Genomic DNA, 14,585 nt, shown 5'->3' on the forward strand with positions numbered 1-14,585 from the left:
CCATATCAGATAGGAAAATTTTAAGCCAGCTAAAGAGTGACAACTATTGGGGGTTTTGTCTGTGTTCTTAATTGAAAATTTGTACAGTAACACTAAAAAGATAAATGCACTATAAAAGTGAAGACATGATATATTTAGAGCAGTTGGGTAATCTTATTTTAAAATAACTGATGACTTAGTTAAGGTTGCAGAGTTTTTAATCTATGCTGAGTGAATCTAGTAATATCATTTATTAACCAAGACCTATCATATGCAAATGTATGTCATTTTTGTTTGGAACTGACATCACACTAAGAAAATATATTTGCTTCTATTTGCTTCTTTGTGTTCTAGCTTTGTGCTTCTTTTTCTTCTAGCTCAGCACCTTTCTTCCATTGCTTGGGTCTTTCTTGTATTTCAAATATACTGGAAAACATGCTGAATGATTAAAATGATTCCTAGACCAACTCATCTAAATGCTAGCATGCAAATGGATTGTGTTTGTCACTGTTGAAAAATCTACCTTTAATAACTGCTGGTGAGTATTTTCTTTTTATTTTTTTCCCCATTTTCATTGGAACATAAGTCTATTTACTGTCAGCATATGATATGACTACTTCTTTAGTAACTGCAGGACAGAATTATGTCCACTGTGCTTCAATACTGGGATTTTCCCTATTTCAAACAGCTTTTGTGCATTTTTCCTATCCTAATGTATCTAAAATGCTGGTGTATCTTATCAACTGACCCTAGACAGCTGCTTATGTTCTTTTGTCTCACTTATCCTTTTTTTATTATTCATAACTTCTAATTTATATTAATCACTATGAACATCCTCCTTTTTTCTGAACAGTTTTATATTGTTCTCTAATTAATTATTGGGGTTTTTACATTCCCTCTAAATCAAGTTGGTTGGTTTGGGGTTTTTTCCCCCATGTGGTTCTTTCCTAAAACTGAAAGATTGTGACCAGACAATATTTTAAAAGCAGCTTGCAATTTGCATTTGCAATTTTTTGTTTAAATGCCTTTATTCCATCTGATATGATTCAACTGCTTTTGAGATGCCAGTAACTGGGAAGCAAGTTTTGCCATACAGAGCCTTTCTCTTCCTCATTTGTCCGTTTTGCCTAAATAGGTTAAAACCAATTTTTTAACATCTCCATTATACAGATTTTCCTATAGGAATACCACTGAAGTGAATTTTCCTCTTCTAAATGAGAAGTTCTGCATTAAAACAAGAGCAGATGCTCTCCTTCTCTTGAGTTAGCAAAAGGTTTGGGTCTAACATTAACAGCTGCCTATTCACTGCCAAAGCCTGTGGCTGAATCAAAGCTCCCTGGAAGCACAGCCACAGCAAGCAACTGTGGTTACCTCCAGAGCTGCCCAGGTGGAAATGCACCATCACCATATTGTTTCCCTTCCCATTTGGTATGTGGAAGCACAGGCCAATTTCTTAAACCTGGATGCCAGCTCAACTTAGTAAATTCAAATTTCAGCAGCAGGAGCAAAGCTGACGCTAAATTAAATCTTGTGAATCAATAGAAATATTCAAATATGCTTCTCCCAATGTTAGAATTTCAGTCCTTAATCCTGCAAGTATAGAACCACCTTCAACAGCCAGCTGTTAGCCACTGGTAGATTTAAATTATGTTCATGAGGGTCTGCATACCTACTGAAAGTGCTTAAGGACTTGAAAATCAAAGGCATTTGAAAATGATAACCATGATAATATGTGAGTGCTCCAAAGTATTTAGAAAAAACTGTTTCTATCTATTCCTTTCTTGTGGGCTGTATAAAATAAACAACTTGATTAGCTCTAGCTTGACTGTGTGAAGGGTATATTTATTATTGGAAAAGAACTGCTTTTGAAGAAAGGAGTTTTAACTTCAGTTTTGAAAGGTCATTTTAAATGGTCATAATAGTTGTCCTGAATTCACCTGAGATTTGTGTTTGGGACCTATTCCCCTTCAGCTATGGTAGGTGTTTTAAAAGACCCAAGTACAAGATATTTTGGGTATTGATTGCTGAACAATGAGAATTTGTCATCAAAATGACAAAAATATCTGCTGTTCCCTGCCAGGGCAATTTATCTGAGCTGACAATCATCTCCACAGAGCATCTCCCATCCTGGCTCCAGGGTCTGCTCTGGTGCATCCTCTACCTCCCACTTGCACTTGACCCAGGCAAACAGTTCTTTCACTTTTCTTTATTTGGTCAGTAGCTGATTTTTTTCTTAGCCACTGAAATTTCTATCAAGCTGTGTATGACTTGCCAGAGAAAGTTTGCTGTTTCCATTTATTTTCCTCCTCCTCATAAAGGAAAAATGTAGTATTGCTCTTCTTAAATTGGAAATGGCATTTCTTTTGTTTAACCTAATGTCCCCTCTGTATTTTGGACCTCTCATGAGCAGAGTCTTTTTCTATTTTTGTGGTTTCTAAGCATTTTTTTATTATTAAAATTTTCTATAAATTTACTTCTGCTTTTAAAAGGGAACTTGGCGAGTGACATTTTGTCATGCAACTGTGCACTGATCATCAATGTTTAATTAAAACCTGTCATTGAGAGGTGATGTCCTTCCTTAGGAATGAATTTACTGTAGCAGTGAAAGTCTAGAGGGGCAGTTCTCTTGCTGTCACAGATCGACTTAAAAGACCAGAGAGACACGCAGGAAGACAACGAACAGTTCTGTGCATATTTATGGACTTGTTGTGCATGTGGTAAGTACTCTCCTGACAGCTAGTGTTAAATCCAATCAATCATCACTTAAATACATCACTGTGTATATTCACCTCACTCCTTCATTAGCATTCATTAGCAATTAATCAACACAGCAGTAGTCTCTGGAAAGATCAACAATCCATAAGGTACATTTACATTAAAGATGAGCAAGTGAACATTTGTTCCACTTCAGCTAAGTCTTGTGTATTGTCATTTCTTCAAGGAGTGAAAGACATTGATCAAGCAAATGACTGATTGATTGATAGATAGAACGTGCCATCTATTGCCTCTGAAGACCATTTTTCTTCAAACCAGAGGACAGTAGATTTTGCTCAGAAAAAACTTTCTGTCTTCAGTTTCACAGGGTGTTTCACCATACTGGTTGAAAATATCTTCCTTCCTTAAATCCACCAGCTTTGGAGACAAACTCTGTTGCTGAATGTCTTTCAGTTTCTAAAATATGACCACATTCTAGGGTAGAGGGGTCCAGACATATCCTTTTAGCACCAGACATGGAATTATGTTTCGCTGATTTATTTCTTCAGCCAAAGCAATTAATTAGCAGCATTTCTGAGGCAAAGTGGAAGCAAAAATTATATTCAGGCATATAAAAAATACAGCCCTACTTTTTTGTTCTATTACATTAAGAAATAATAAATCTTAATACTTTCTGAGACCTTTACAACTCTGCGGAAAATTAACTAAACTAAGATGAATTGAAGTAGTTGTTCCGCTCCACTTATTACATAAATATACACTGATAATGATATCTTTAGTGTTTATCTTAAGTACTCTTCAGACTTTATAGCAGTGAAATGATATAATCAGGTTTTAATTTGATTGTTTTCTTTTGTGATAGAAAATATGTATTTCAAAATATTTTTCTAATCTTAGTTGCCAAAATTAATTTAAAGGATAATTTATCACCTTATATTCAATCAAATGGAAACATTTGCATTACTAAAAATATTAAGTTGTTGAGACACTAAGTAAGCATGTATTTCTTCAGTAATTCCTTTGCTTTCATGGAGGTGCATTAAGTTACTATCATTGTGTTGTTAGCATGATAAAATATCCAGTGTCTAATAAACATTCAGTTCTTTGTGAATATTGAAAGCTTCCTTTTTAATGCACCAGTTATGGATTTGGATTGCTAGTTTATCTCCTTCAATGTATCCTGTTACTTGTTTCATGATTTCTTTTTAATTGCCTTCACATACAAATGCTATCTCTTTCTTATCTATGACTTGATATACCTTTGGACAGATATAACTGGGTATATGACCTCTCTGTGTCATACCTCAGAACTACTGAGCCATTTCACAGGACAACTCACCTCTAATTCTCTGTGTGGCCACTCTGTTCCCTCTAGACATTTTTTGTTTGTTTGTTCATTTGTTTTAACATGAATCTTTGTTCTATGAAATATCTTTTCTTTCTTGTACCAATACTTCAGTGAAAATGTTTGTTAAGGTTAGGATAACCCCAAAGTGAAGTACTGTGAATGTGCTTAAATAGCAATTTATGTCTTCCAGCTGAAGTGTGGTGGTGGGAAGAGAAGGAGTTGTTTTCCATATTGCAGAAATAGAGAAAGTTGCATGGTCTTTCTATTTAATGAAGGACTTTGACATTCTGTTCCACTATGATATGAGATGAACCCTTCCCTGTTTGAAAGTCTTCACCTCCTTGGTAGGACTGTTTAGACCTGTAGACCCTGAAAGCTCACATCAGGGAAAAATCATGTGTTATGGGAAACCTGGTAGGCCATATCTAGTATCTGGATACATGCACAACCCTGCCAGAAATAAAGGCTTCTCTGCAAAAACACATTGATATGGTCAAAATTCTTCATCATTCAAGCACAACGAAATATTGAGCACAATTCCAGGAAATTTTAAATATAACTAAGACTACTCACCCCCACCCTTCCTCTCTGCTTGATTGGCTTCTCAGAGGTGGCTTGGCAGGATTCACAGCGGTCAGGGCACCAGCAACCTTGGCTAGAGAGATAGTAAACAAAACAATAGTGTGGATTCCATTATGAGTTTATCTGCCCACTCCTATGCTACCATCCTTATCAAAAACTCTGACCTAGCACAAAGATAAGCTTTGCTCCTCTCCTTCCCTGAGCAGCCTGTCTTCTGTGCAGGAAAGGCAGCATTTTACCTTTACATTCACAAAATGGTTCTTTAAACTTAATTTTTTTGTAAGACTTCTATTCAAAGTTTTCTCCATTTAAGAACAATCCCCCAAATGCACATCTTATTTTACACATAGGCACTGAAATCTGTTAAATTTAATCTTTATTTTGCAGAGGGAAACCCAACAGTGATTTTTACTTTTTAAACTCCTTTTCTATTTCTAGGAAACTTCAATGAAGCATTTTATGGTATGACGATAGTGCAATAGGAAGAACTTGTATTCAAGATGATTAGACAACCACTAACATAAGGCACTACTGAATTTCTCAACCCTACGGGCAACAGAAATGGCAGAGCAGATTTTAGGGAAATTTTACACATTAGTACATAAACAGTCTGTCAAGAAATCGCACCCTTCAGATGTCTGCCTCTGACAGTCTTCAAGACATTAAAAAAATCATAAATGTGATTTGCAATAGAGACATTTACTAGCCTTAATATACAGAGACTGTCATCACTAGGCAAATCCAGGAATGTCAAGTGAAGATTATTAGTCTGAAATACCCATGCAGCAGACTGGTACGTGTGGCTGTATGTAACCCAAAAAGTCATGAACTTCTCTTCTCAATGACCTGTTTGATCTTTAGCCCACAATCCCTTCTAGTATGGCCCTACATGCTTTGACAATGTGTAGACATAACTGTAAAAAGGAAAAGCAGGGGTCTATGAAAAGGGTCAGTAAAACAAGAAAACTGAAGCTTTGTGGAATTTAACATGAAATATTAAAAGGAAGGAAGCATTGGCACGGAGAAGAAACTGAATTGAAAGAAGGAGTGAGGGAAGGAGAGAAGCATGACCAAAATAAAAGATCTGAAGATGAACAAAGAGTCTGAACAATGCTTGGAAAGAAAAAAGAGTTTCTCTTCACTGTATTCTTTGACTGATACATGATTCCACAGCTTGTTTTATTTGGGTAAGTATGCCCAGGCAGTAGCTATCAAAAAGTGTGCAGAGGTTTGGTGAACTGACAGTCTCAGTCCAAATGTCTGCAGACAGACACTTAAATTACAAGAGTTCCAGGGTAAAACAAGAGACACCCTGGAGAAGGAGCCTAAATCACACTCCCAGATGTAGAGATGCTCTGTCTTTTGGCTATGCAGCTGCACTGGCTGCCTTGGAATCAGCATATCTGGGGCTGACTCTAAGGTCTCAGAAGCCATTGTTATCAAACTGGTACCTTTCAGGTCATTACAGTCAATAATTCCTTTTCAAGTATCAAAAAGAAAAGAAAACAAAGTGAGATGATTAAAAAGCCAATTAGCAGATCAAAGTATGAGAAGCTAAGTCATGGAGGGGAAAAAGAATGTATGTATGGTAATTTAGACAGTAAGAAAGATAATTAGAACAGAGTAGTGATAATGGGATAAACTGGGGATCAAAAACCATAGAGTTGATTGGAAAAAAAAAAAAGAGAAGAAAATTAAGGGAAGTTTTAATGACTCTTTGAATAAAACAATTAACCATATAAATATTAGAATGAAAGCTTGTCTAGAAACCACCCTGACCTCTTTGTAAGCAGGACAGTCACCCACAATTCTCAAAAAAGTATATTTTAATTCTTCTCCCTGAGAAGTATTTCAATGTCTCTGATGCAAATATCTTCTGGGATAGTGAGCTGAACATGGAAGACATAAGTGGAGCAGTGAATAGAGATTAGAGACATAAAGGCAGACTTCCCCACCTCATCCTTCCTCCTTATCTTTTTCATAATTTTAACTCCCTTTTTCAGCAAAGACGTCAGAGTTTTGATGTTGAAGTCCCAATTCACTTTCTAAACTTTGTTTCACTTGACTTCCTTCCAAATTCTTTTCTTGTCTACAGTTCTCACAGCTCTAGCTTTCTGATGAGGTTTGTTCTTGGCCAAACTTTCTTTCAGCCTTTTCTCCCTGTGTTGTGAGCACACATCCCCCCTCCTCGGCCCCGTGCCTGCCTGAACTCCTGCTCTTATCCCTGCTGTTGTCCATTTGATCAAAACATGCTACTCAGGGACTTACTGTAGATGGGGCAAAGAATGAGGGGAAACAGAAAAGCTTCTTTTTTTGTGAGGTTTCCAAAGACCACCCTTGAGCTTTGGCTCCAAATGCCTCACAGCATTGTGAGTCACAGATTCCTGTGTTCTTTGTCACAAAGTCCTGTGAGTCTTTAAACAGAAAAGCCCCTAACAGTTTGCACCCCATGGCTCTCTCAAAGCAACAACATGCTTACATATATACTGTTTGGCTCTAACCCTTTCCATGTGGCTTATACCACATGAAGTTCACTTTCTTTGAAAGAGCCTGAACATGAGTGGGGGTAAGGATGAGTTTCAGTCTGTAAAGTATGAGTTAGACTTTTAGAGACAGCTGGGACTCAAGAGAGAATGAAGGGTTTGCAACTTAACAAGTAAGAGCAGGAAGGAACAGAGCTGCGAAGAAAAAGAAATAAATCAGAGGCATGGGTAGAAAAATAAACATCTCCTTTATATTACCTAAGGAGCTACTGAAGTAATTTCAGCAAAGGAATATTACAGTCACAGGACAAAGAACATGGTCATTAATGCCAGCATTGTGTCTTGTCAACAATACAGAAAATGAAAGGATCCTCTCTGAAGAGCAACTGGTAAAGATCAAAAAACATTCAACAGCAGATTCCCCCCAAGTGAGTAATGTCAAACAGTACATCTCTTGAATGTTCACCTACTGCTTTGGTGATAAGCAGAGATAAAAGATGAAGATGCTGTACCTCTTTGACCTGAAGAAGCTCTGGGTAGCAACTCCCTATTTCCTTGCAAGTAGGCAGCATGAAGGAAAGGAACTACAAAGTAATACTTGCTATTTTATTCAGAGTATCTAGTTCTCTGATTAGTAACTCACTTCAGGAAATGGAAAGATGCAGTTGGACAAGAAGGTGATAAATGCCCAGCTTCAGGTCAAATTCTTCCTGCCTTCTCAAGCCACAGTAGCTGTACTTGAGAAGATTGTGTCACTGACACGTAGCTTTCTTTTCTCTCTGGAGGCAGTTCTCTTGTCAGCTTTTCTCCTTGTGGAAAGGAGAAGGACATATTTCTAATAGGAGGGAAGAAAAAATAAAAATAAAAATAAAAAGAAAAGAAAAGAAAAAGAAAAAGGGAAAGGGAAAGGGAAAGGGAAGGAAGAAGTGAAAGGGAAAGGGAAAGGGAAAGAGAAAGGGAAAGGGAAGGGAAGGGAAGGGAAGGGAAGGGAAGGGAAGGGAAGGGAAGGGAAGGGAAGGGAAGGGAAGGGAAGGGAAGGGAAGGGAAGGGAAGGGAAGGGAAGGGAAGGGAAGGGAAGGGAAGGGAAGGGAAGGGAAGAGAAGGGAAGGGAAGGGAAAGGGGAAGGGGGAAAGGGGAAGAGGAAAAGGGAAGGGGAAAGGGGAAGGGGAAAGGGGAAAGGGGAAGGGGAAGGGGAAGGGGAAAGGGGAAAGGGGAAGGGGAAAGGGGAAAGGGGAAGGGGAAGGGGAAGGGGAAGGGGAAAAGGGAAGGGGAAAGGGGAAGAGGAAAGGGGAAAGGGGAAGGGGAAGGGGAAGGGGAAGGGGAAAAGGGAAGGGGAAAGGGGAAAGGGGAAGGGGAAGGGGGAAGGGGAAGGGGAAAGGGGAAGGGGGAAGGGGAAGGGGAAGGGGAAGGGGAAGGAGAAGGGGAAATGGAAAGGGAAAGGGAAAGGGAAAGGGAAAGGGGAAGGGGAAATGGAAAGGGAAAGGGAAGGAAAAAGGGAAAGGGAAGGGGAAAGGGAAAGGGAAAGGGGAAGGGAAAGGGAAAGGGAAAGGGAAAGGGAAAGGAAAGGGGAAAAGGGAAAAAAAGGGAAATTATCACGTGTATTCTCCTTCACAACCTTCCCGTTTATTCCAGGTTAAAACCCACTGTACTGCTCTTAAATAGTGATTAATGATAATTCTGAGTCAGTCTATTGCTATGAGGAGACTGGGAAATAGCAATAAGAGAACTAACAAACACCAGAGGAGAGAGCTTTGGAGGTGGACAGTGGAAGAAGGGAGTAGGATACAGTTGGATGCTTCAGGGTTTTTGTTGCTCTGCTTAAGTATTTTTGTAGAAGATATGTGGTTTCAGATCTTGAACTTCATTCTTGTTTTACACTACAACAGACGTGAGACATTCTCCCATTACATGACACCACATACCCCATAACAAATTTGCTTAACATATATTAGGGTTGCTTATAAGACTTAACATTATTTCTGTTCTTTTCCAATTAGTTTGGATTTATCTCAGTTTTAGCCATCTTTAACATGTAGCCTAACATACTTATCTAGCCCTTTGTTATAATGAGAGAAGAGAGCAAAGCATGTCCAAGGGTGATTCATCCTGCCTGTCTTATATATCTGTCTTGCTGGAAGTAGCTGTATGGAAAATCATGTACTTGGTACTTGTAGTGAGGTTTTTGGGAATGGAAGAAAGTATGGAAATAACATGACAGTTTTCTAGTTCACACAAACAACTCTTTGCCAGGGTTTTTCTTGGGCAAATTTACATGTGAATCAACACTTGGTCTTCAGCGTTTTCTTTGCTCTGTATTTTTTACAAGTGACCAAATCTCAGAATTATTGTCTGTGATATTTATATATTTGCTCTTTGCTTTTTCTTCTTCATCTTCAGCTCTATTTTATCTTTATCTAAAGTTTTATTTTATATTAGCATGGGTTTCTATTGTATTCTGAAAACTCAGTTATAGTTAGCACCCCATATGTTTCCCATCCTTTAAAAATATTTTTTTTCCTGAAATAATTACCACCTTTGTTTACATTGATTTTGGTACATTTTCCCTCTTCCTTTGATGCCATGATGATTTTTTACCTTTTCTTTTATACACCTTTTATACCTTTTTACAACTTCTATATTCTTGGTGGTTTTTAGCCTACATTCTTGGACTTGTTTCTTAAGCTAGGAGACTAAACATTTAGAAGTTTTGTAGTTAGGGATCAGTGTGCCCCAGACCCCAAGGTCGTCTCCAGAACACATTCTGTAAACTAAGATAGAACCACCCAGGGGAAGGTTCCTTGGGGAGGAGGGGCTCACTCGAGCCTCTCATTGGGGAATCTTTGATAGATATGCTAATTAGTAAAACCTATAATGTTATACCAGATCTTTTGGGGGTGTGCATTATGGTGTGTATTTCAGTGCATTCAACCTGGACGTGTGCACCTAAGGATCCTTAAAATAAATACCAAGGTAAAATCCCTTTTTCCCTTCTAACTGTGTTTGACTCTTGATTTTAAGACCAGGAAAAGGCACCACCTTCACCTGGGCATATGGAGAAGTACAATAGAGTTTTGCCTCTGTGACATCAACACAACCAGAATTTCTCTAGCTTTCTCAATATGGTCCATGAAGAGAAAATTGGGATCTTCCTCTCACAGCTGCAATTAATCAAATAGAGCTTCCTTTTGGCAATTTGCAATGCTAACTTTCTTGCTTAAATTTTTCTTTTGAAAAATCTTGAAACCCACTAATAATGCATAAAAACTACCAGATATTTTCCAGAAAGTTCTGGTGGTTTGACTCATCCCCTCCATAAGATTATATTTCCTTCATGCAGATTCTGCAATCCTGAGTCATTCCCTCTCAAAACTCTCAGAGAAAAGGAGTTGTAGTGGATATTGACTCTCCCCGACTCTTGTTTGTCTAACGCAGCAGTTTGCATGCATTCATTGAAAAGAAGAGAACTCCAGCACTCAAAAAACAGGAGATGCAGAGTTAAGATGGAAGCCTAACTTTTAAGATTTTTTGCTGCTGTGAAGGGGCTTTATTTCATTACTTTGTTTGTGCATTTATTTTTGGAGAATGATGAGCTGTCCATTGTTTTACTTCATTATGAAAACTGAACTATTGTTGAGGAGCCCTAGAGTGTGGGATGGGCTCTTATTTGGTTTCCTAAAAGAAAACAAAATTAATTAAACTGTAACTCTTTCTCCTTGGTTTATGGCTTAAAAGATAGGGCCTTTTTATTGTTATGCATTCTCAAGTAATTATTACCACTTGTAGTATCCTGCAGACTAGAAACCGTGCCTTTAATAAGCAGAGATGTTCAGTTCATATCCTCCAGTTATACCTTTCTATTGTAGCAAGGCTGTGATCTAAGTGCCCCTGGCATGATTGACAAACACATCACAAAGAATGCCTTAGAAGTGGAACAGTATAATTCAGCTTTGCTTAATGGCAGCAGGACACACATGATCATTTGCTTTATCTTGCAGCCCTGGATGCATTAGGCTGTGTTAAAATCCACATTGCTCAGATGAACCAAGCTCACCAACTGCTCTGGGTCAGTCCGTACATCTCACTACTGAATTGGAAGATCCTGTGGAAACTGTGTTAGAGGCTGAGAAAAAGCATTACATTTTCTTTACTGGCCTGATGGCATAGAAAATGATTGATTTTCCCAGGACCATTCGGGCTGTGGTACTGGAAATCACAGCTGTCAGGGCTGGCCCTGGCTCTGCCCACCAGTATGGTTCAGCCAAAGGCATCTTGTTTTCTGAAGTGCTTAATGTTAACCTGGCTTAGGTTCTCATCTAAATTTCAGCTAATACTGTTTTTCTGTGCAGTTATTCTTAGTTCTTAAGTCTTGTAGAGAAACATACTGAGAACAACTCCTTACGCAAAGTCCTTAAATTCATACTTAATCTGATTGAGCAGATTTAGCATCAAAAGACAAAACCTGCCTGCACTTAGAATTGCACAAGTTTAAATTTAATCTCAAAAGTAAGGAATTGACAAATGGGCTTTGAACAACTTGAAGCTACGTATTTGTCCAGATCATCCTTGGACTCAGGAGAATGATGACTCAACGTGGAAAGGGCTTCTCAAGCATGAAGCCATAGAGATTAATTCTCTTTATTCTGTCCACTGCCAACAGCACAGAAAAAAAAAAAAAAAGAAAAAACTTTGGGTCAAAAAACAGCTGGAAGAAAAATATACTGCCTTTCAAAAATAAATTTGTCATAACTTCAGGATATAAGTACATAAATAATTAGGCAAATAATTTGCAATTGTAATGTTAAAACTGCATGTGTATTTGAAGGCAGTTGCAGATGAAAGTGAGATAGTCTTATTCAATGCAGCCAACCCCCCAGAGAGACACAAAACTTTAAAATGTATGATTTAGGCCCTGTACTCACTATGAAATGACTAAAATTTATATGAGATCAAATTAATTGCTTCTATATCTAATATTACTCCTGTGAGCTGTAATATAGAATGGCATGCAACTGCTCATATACTGAAATACATGCTACTTTTTTGTAAAATCAGTTCTTAGGAAAGATTTCATTCATTCATTCATTCGTTAGTTAAAAAGTTAAAATAATGCAAGTATGTTAAATTTTACTATTATTAAAATTTCTTTGTATTGGGAAATTGTTTTTAAGAATTGTTATTACATTAATAAATTTTTATTAAACTCCTAGTTTAATATGACATTTTCCATATTTTTTACCAGATGATACATATCTGCTGTTTTTCTTTACTTTTCTTGAGTATATTGCTTTCTTTTCACAGTGTAAAAAGAATTTTAATTTCAGATAAGAAATAGATGTTTAAGATGTCATGTAAGATTTGCTTACACTTTTCAAGTTACTCTTTAAAGGTTTAATAATTGTGAGATAACATGAGAAGAAAATTATTACAGGTGTGTTAAAAATTCTTATCTGGGACATATCTTTATAAAATGGATCTTTCAGAAAAAAAAATCTTAGAAAACTTATTCCAGCATATTTAACAAAGCTACATAAATGATTTAATTGTTTTGGTGAAGATAGCAGACAATGAGTTACTGGTAAGTCCACAAATACAAATTTAAAATGCAAAAATCCATCTAAAAATGTGTAGAACTTTATTTTCCTCCAAACAGAGAGCATGGACACCACCCATGACTTAGCAGATGGGGTTTCATAATATATTTTACTGAACTTTGCTTTTTGATGTGAAAGAATGATATTTCCTTAATTCTGAACTGTCACTGAAGAATATCCATGGGTACTCTGTGAAAGTCTTACATAATGTGTTTTGAGGGGGGCAGTCTTTAGTGATTTGGGTGTCTGAAGCTATTTCTTAATGCTTCAGTTAACTAATTCTTCTAAATTCATGGGAGCTACACTGGATTGCTCAAAGGCTCCAGCAAGCTTTTATCAGGCTTGTGCATGACATCATATTTAAAACACTCTATATTTTACTGAAATAATATGTTGTAATTACAGTGGCAAGTTTGTTTCATAAAGATGTTAAATTTCCAGAAGTCTTAAGCACCCTCTTTTTTTTTTTTTTTTTTTTTTTTTTTTTTTTTTTTTAATTACCTTGAAAAAGGGATTCTGAAATGTCTGGTATCTTTTAAACTTGTTTAATGTTATGCCATACTCTTCTACTACCATTACTCTATATTGTTTTTAAAAGTTGTAGCAACTTAATTGCTAAAGATCAGCTCTAAATTATGCCTGATTTATGCCATTTAGTCTTCTGGTCTTCTGATATTTTTGCTTTATTACCAAAACATTACCTGTTTCATCTAGTCTCATTCTAATGACCTTTGCATATTTCCTCAGGTAAAGACAAAGTTAAGCCTCCTCCTTGTATTGAAATGTATCTGCATTTAGAAAACACTTTAATGGCCTTCCTGCTAATTTTATGACTTGCTTCTTTAAGAAGAGAATTGAGATGTTATTATTGATGTTTTCATCTTTTTCCCTCTGAAAAATTGATTTTAATGTGGAGTCCTACTTAAAAATCAATGACACAACCTGACTCAGGGTTTGACACTTAAAATCTATACTATTCTCAGTGGACTTGAGTTTCATAAGCCTAGAATCTGAAGACATATAATACAAAAGGCAAAAATTCTCCCCTGGGGTAAAATGTCAACCGAGATATCATGCATCTTAACAAAGCAGTCTAATTGCCTCTGCTCCAACACAGAAGGAGCTTATATCCGGGTAAAAAAATATGTGTGAGTGTGTGTGTGTGTGCTTGCACGTTTGGAAATAATATCTATCAAATCCCCCAAAAGTTTGTTTATGAGTGACTTCTATACTTGTTTACACTTTGGAATCAGTTTATCTGCGACATATCACTCCCAGCATTGTCTCATGGTGATACTAGAAATAGTTGGAAGTTCACAAAAGAAGACAGATAAGCTATGATTAATTAAAAATAGGATTTAATTAAGAATATAGAGAAGATTAAATAGGTGGCCTGATATGGAAATTTCAAGGACAGGTTTTCAGTTCCCTGAGATCCTGGATCCATCTTCAGATAGGAGTAGCTGGAGTAGGAAAGAATGAGAAAAAGGGAAATAACCTAACAAGGTTTATTATGAACTTTGATGAGTTTATGGAAAGTATCTTGTGTTGACTCTGAAAATTCCTTTTAATTTCACATTTCCATATCTCCCTCTGAGTTCTTCACAAGACCAATGACATTTAAAGGTACTTCAGTGATATTTAAAGGTATGAAATTCAAAAGCAATAAAAGCTAATATTTTTCTATCTTGTGCATATTTGGCTTCAAGGAACTGTTGCCAAAATTTTGCCAGAAGAAACTTTTATGCCAAAAATGTAGTTACTCTGGAACAGAAGTTGGCTGTTGGGAGCCACTGCAAAATTCTTCTTACATCTTGGAGCAGATACTACACCTTGTGTGTCAGAGTTTAAATCAGTATTGTGGTTTTTATAGTTTCTATGAGGCAC

General features: G+C 37.0%; 1 long non-coding RNA gene across 1 annotated transcript; it reads left to right on the forward strand.

Annotated features, from left to right (window-relative positions):
* Nucleotides 1–370: 370 nt before the first annotated feature.
* LOC125316834 lies at nt 371–5,582 on the forward strand. The gene is made up of 3 exons (XR_007199862.1): nt 371–517; nt 2,562–2,696; nt 5,063–5,582. It is a non-coding gene; the product is annotated as an uncharacterized LOC125316834 (long non-coding RNA).
* The last annotated feature ends 9,003 nt before the right edge of the window (nt 5,583–14,585 follow it).

Source organism: Corvus hawaiiensis, chromosome 26 (genome assembly GCF_020740725.1).
Source record: "Corvus hawaiiensis isolate bCorHaw1 chromosome 26, bCorHaw1.pri.cur, whole genome shotgun sequence".
Taxonomy (NCBI): Eukaryota; Metazoa; Chordata; class Aves; order Passeriformes; family Corvidae; genus Corvus; species Corvus hawaiiensis.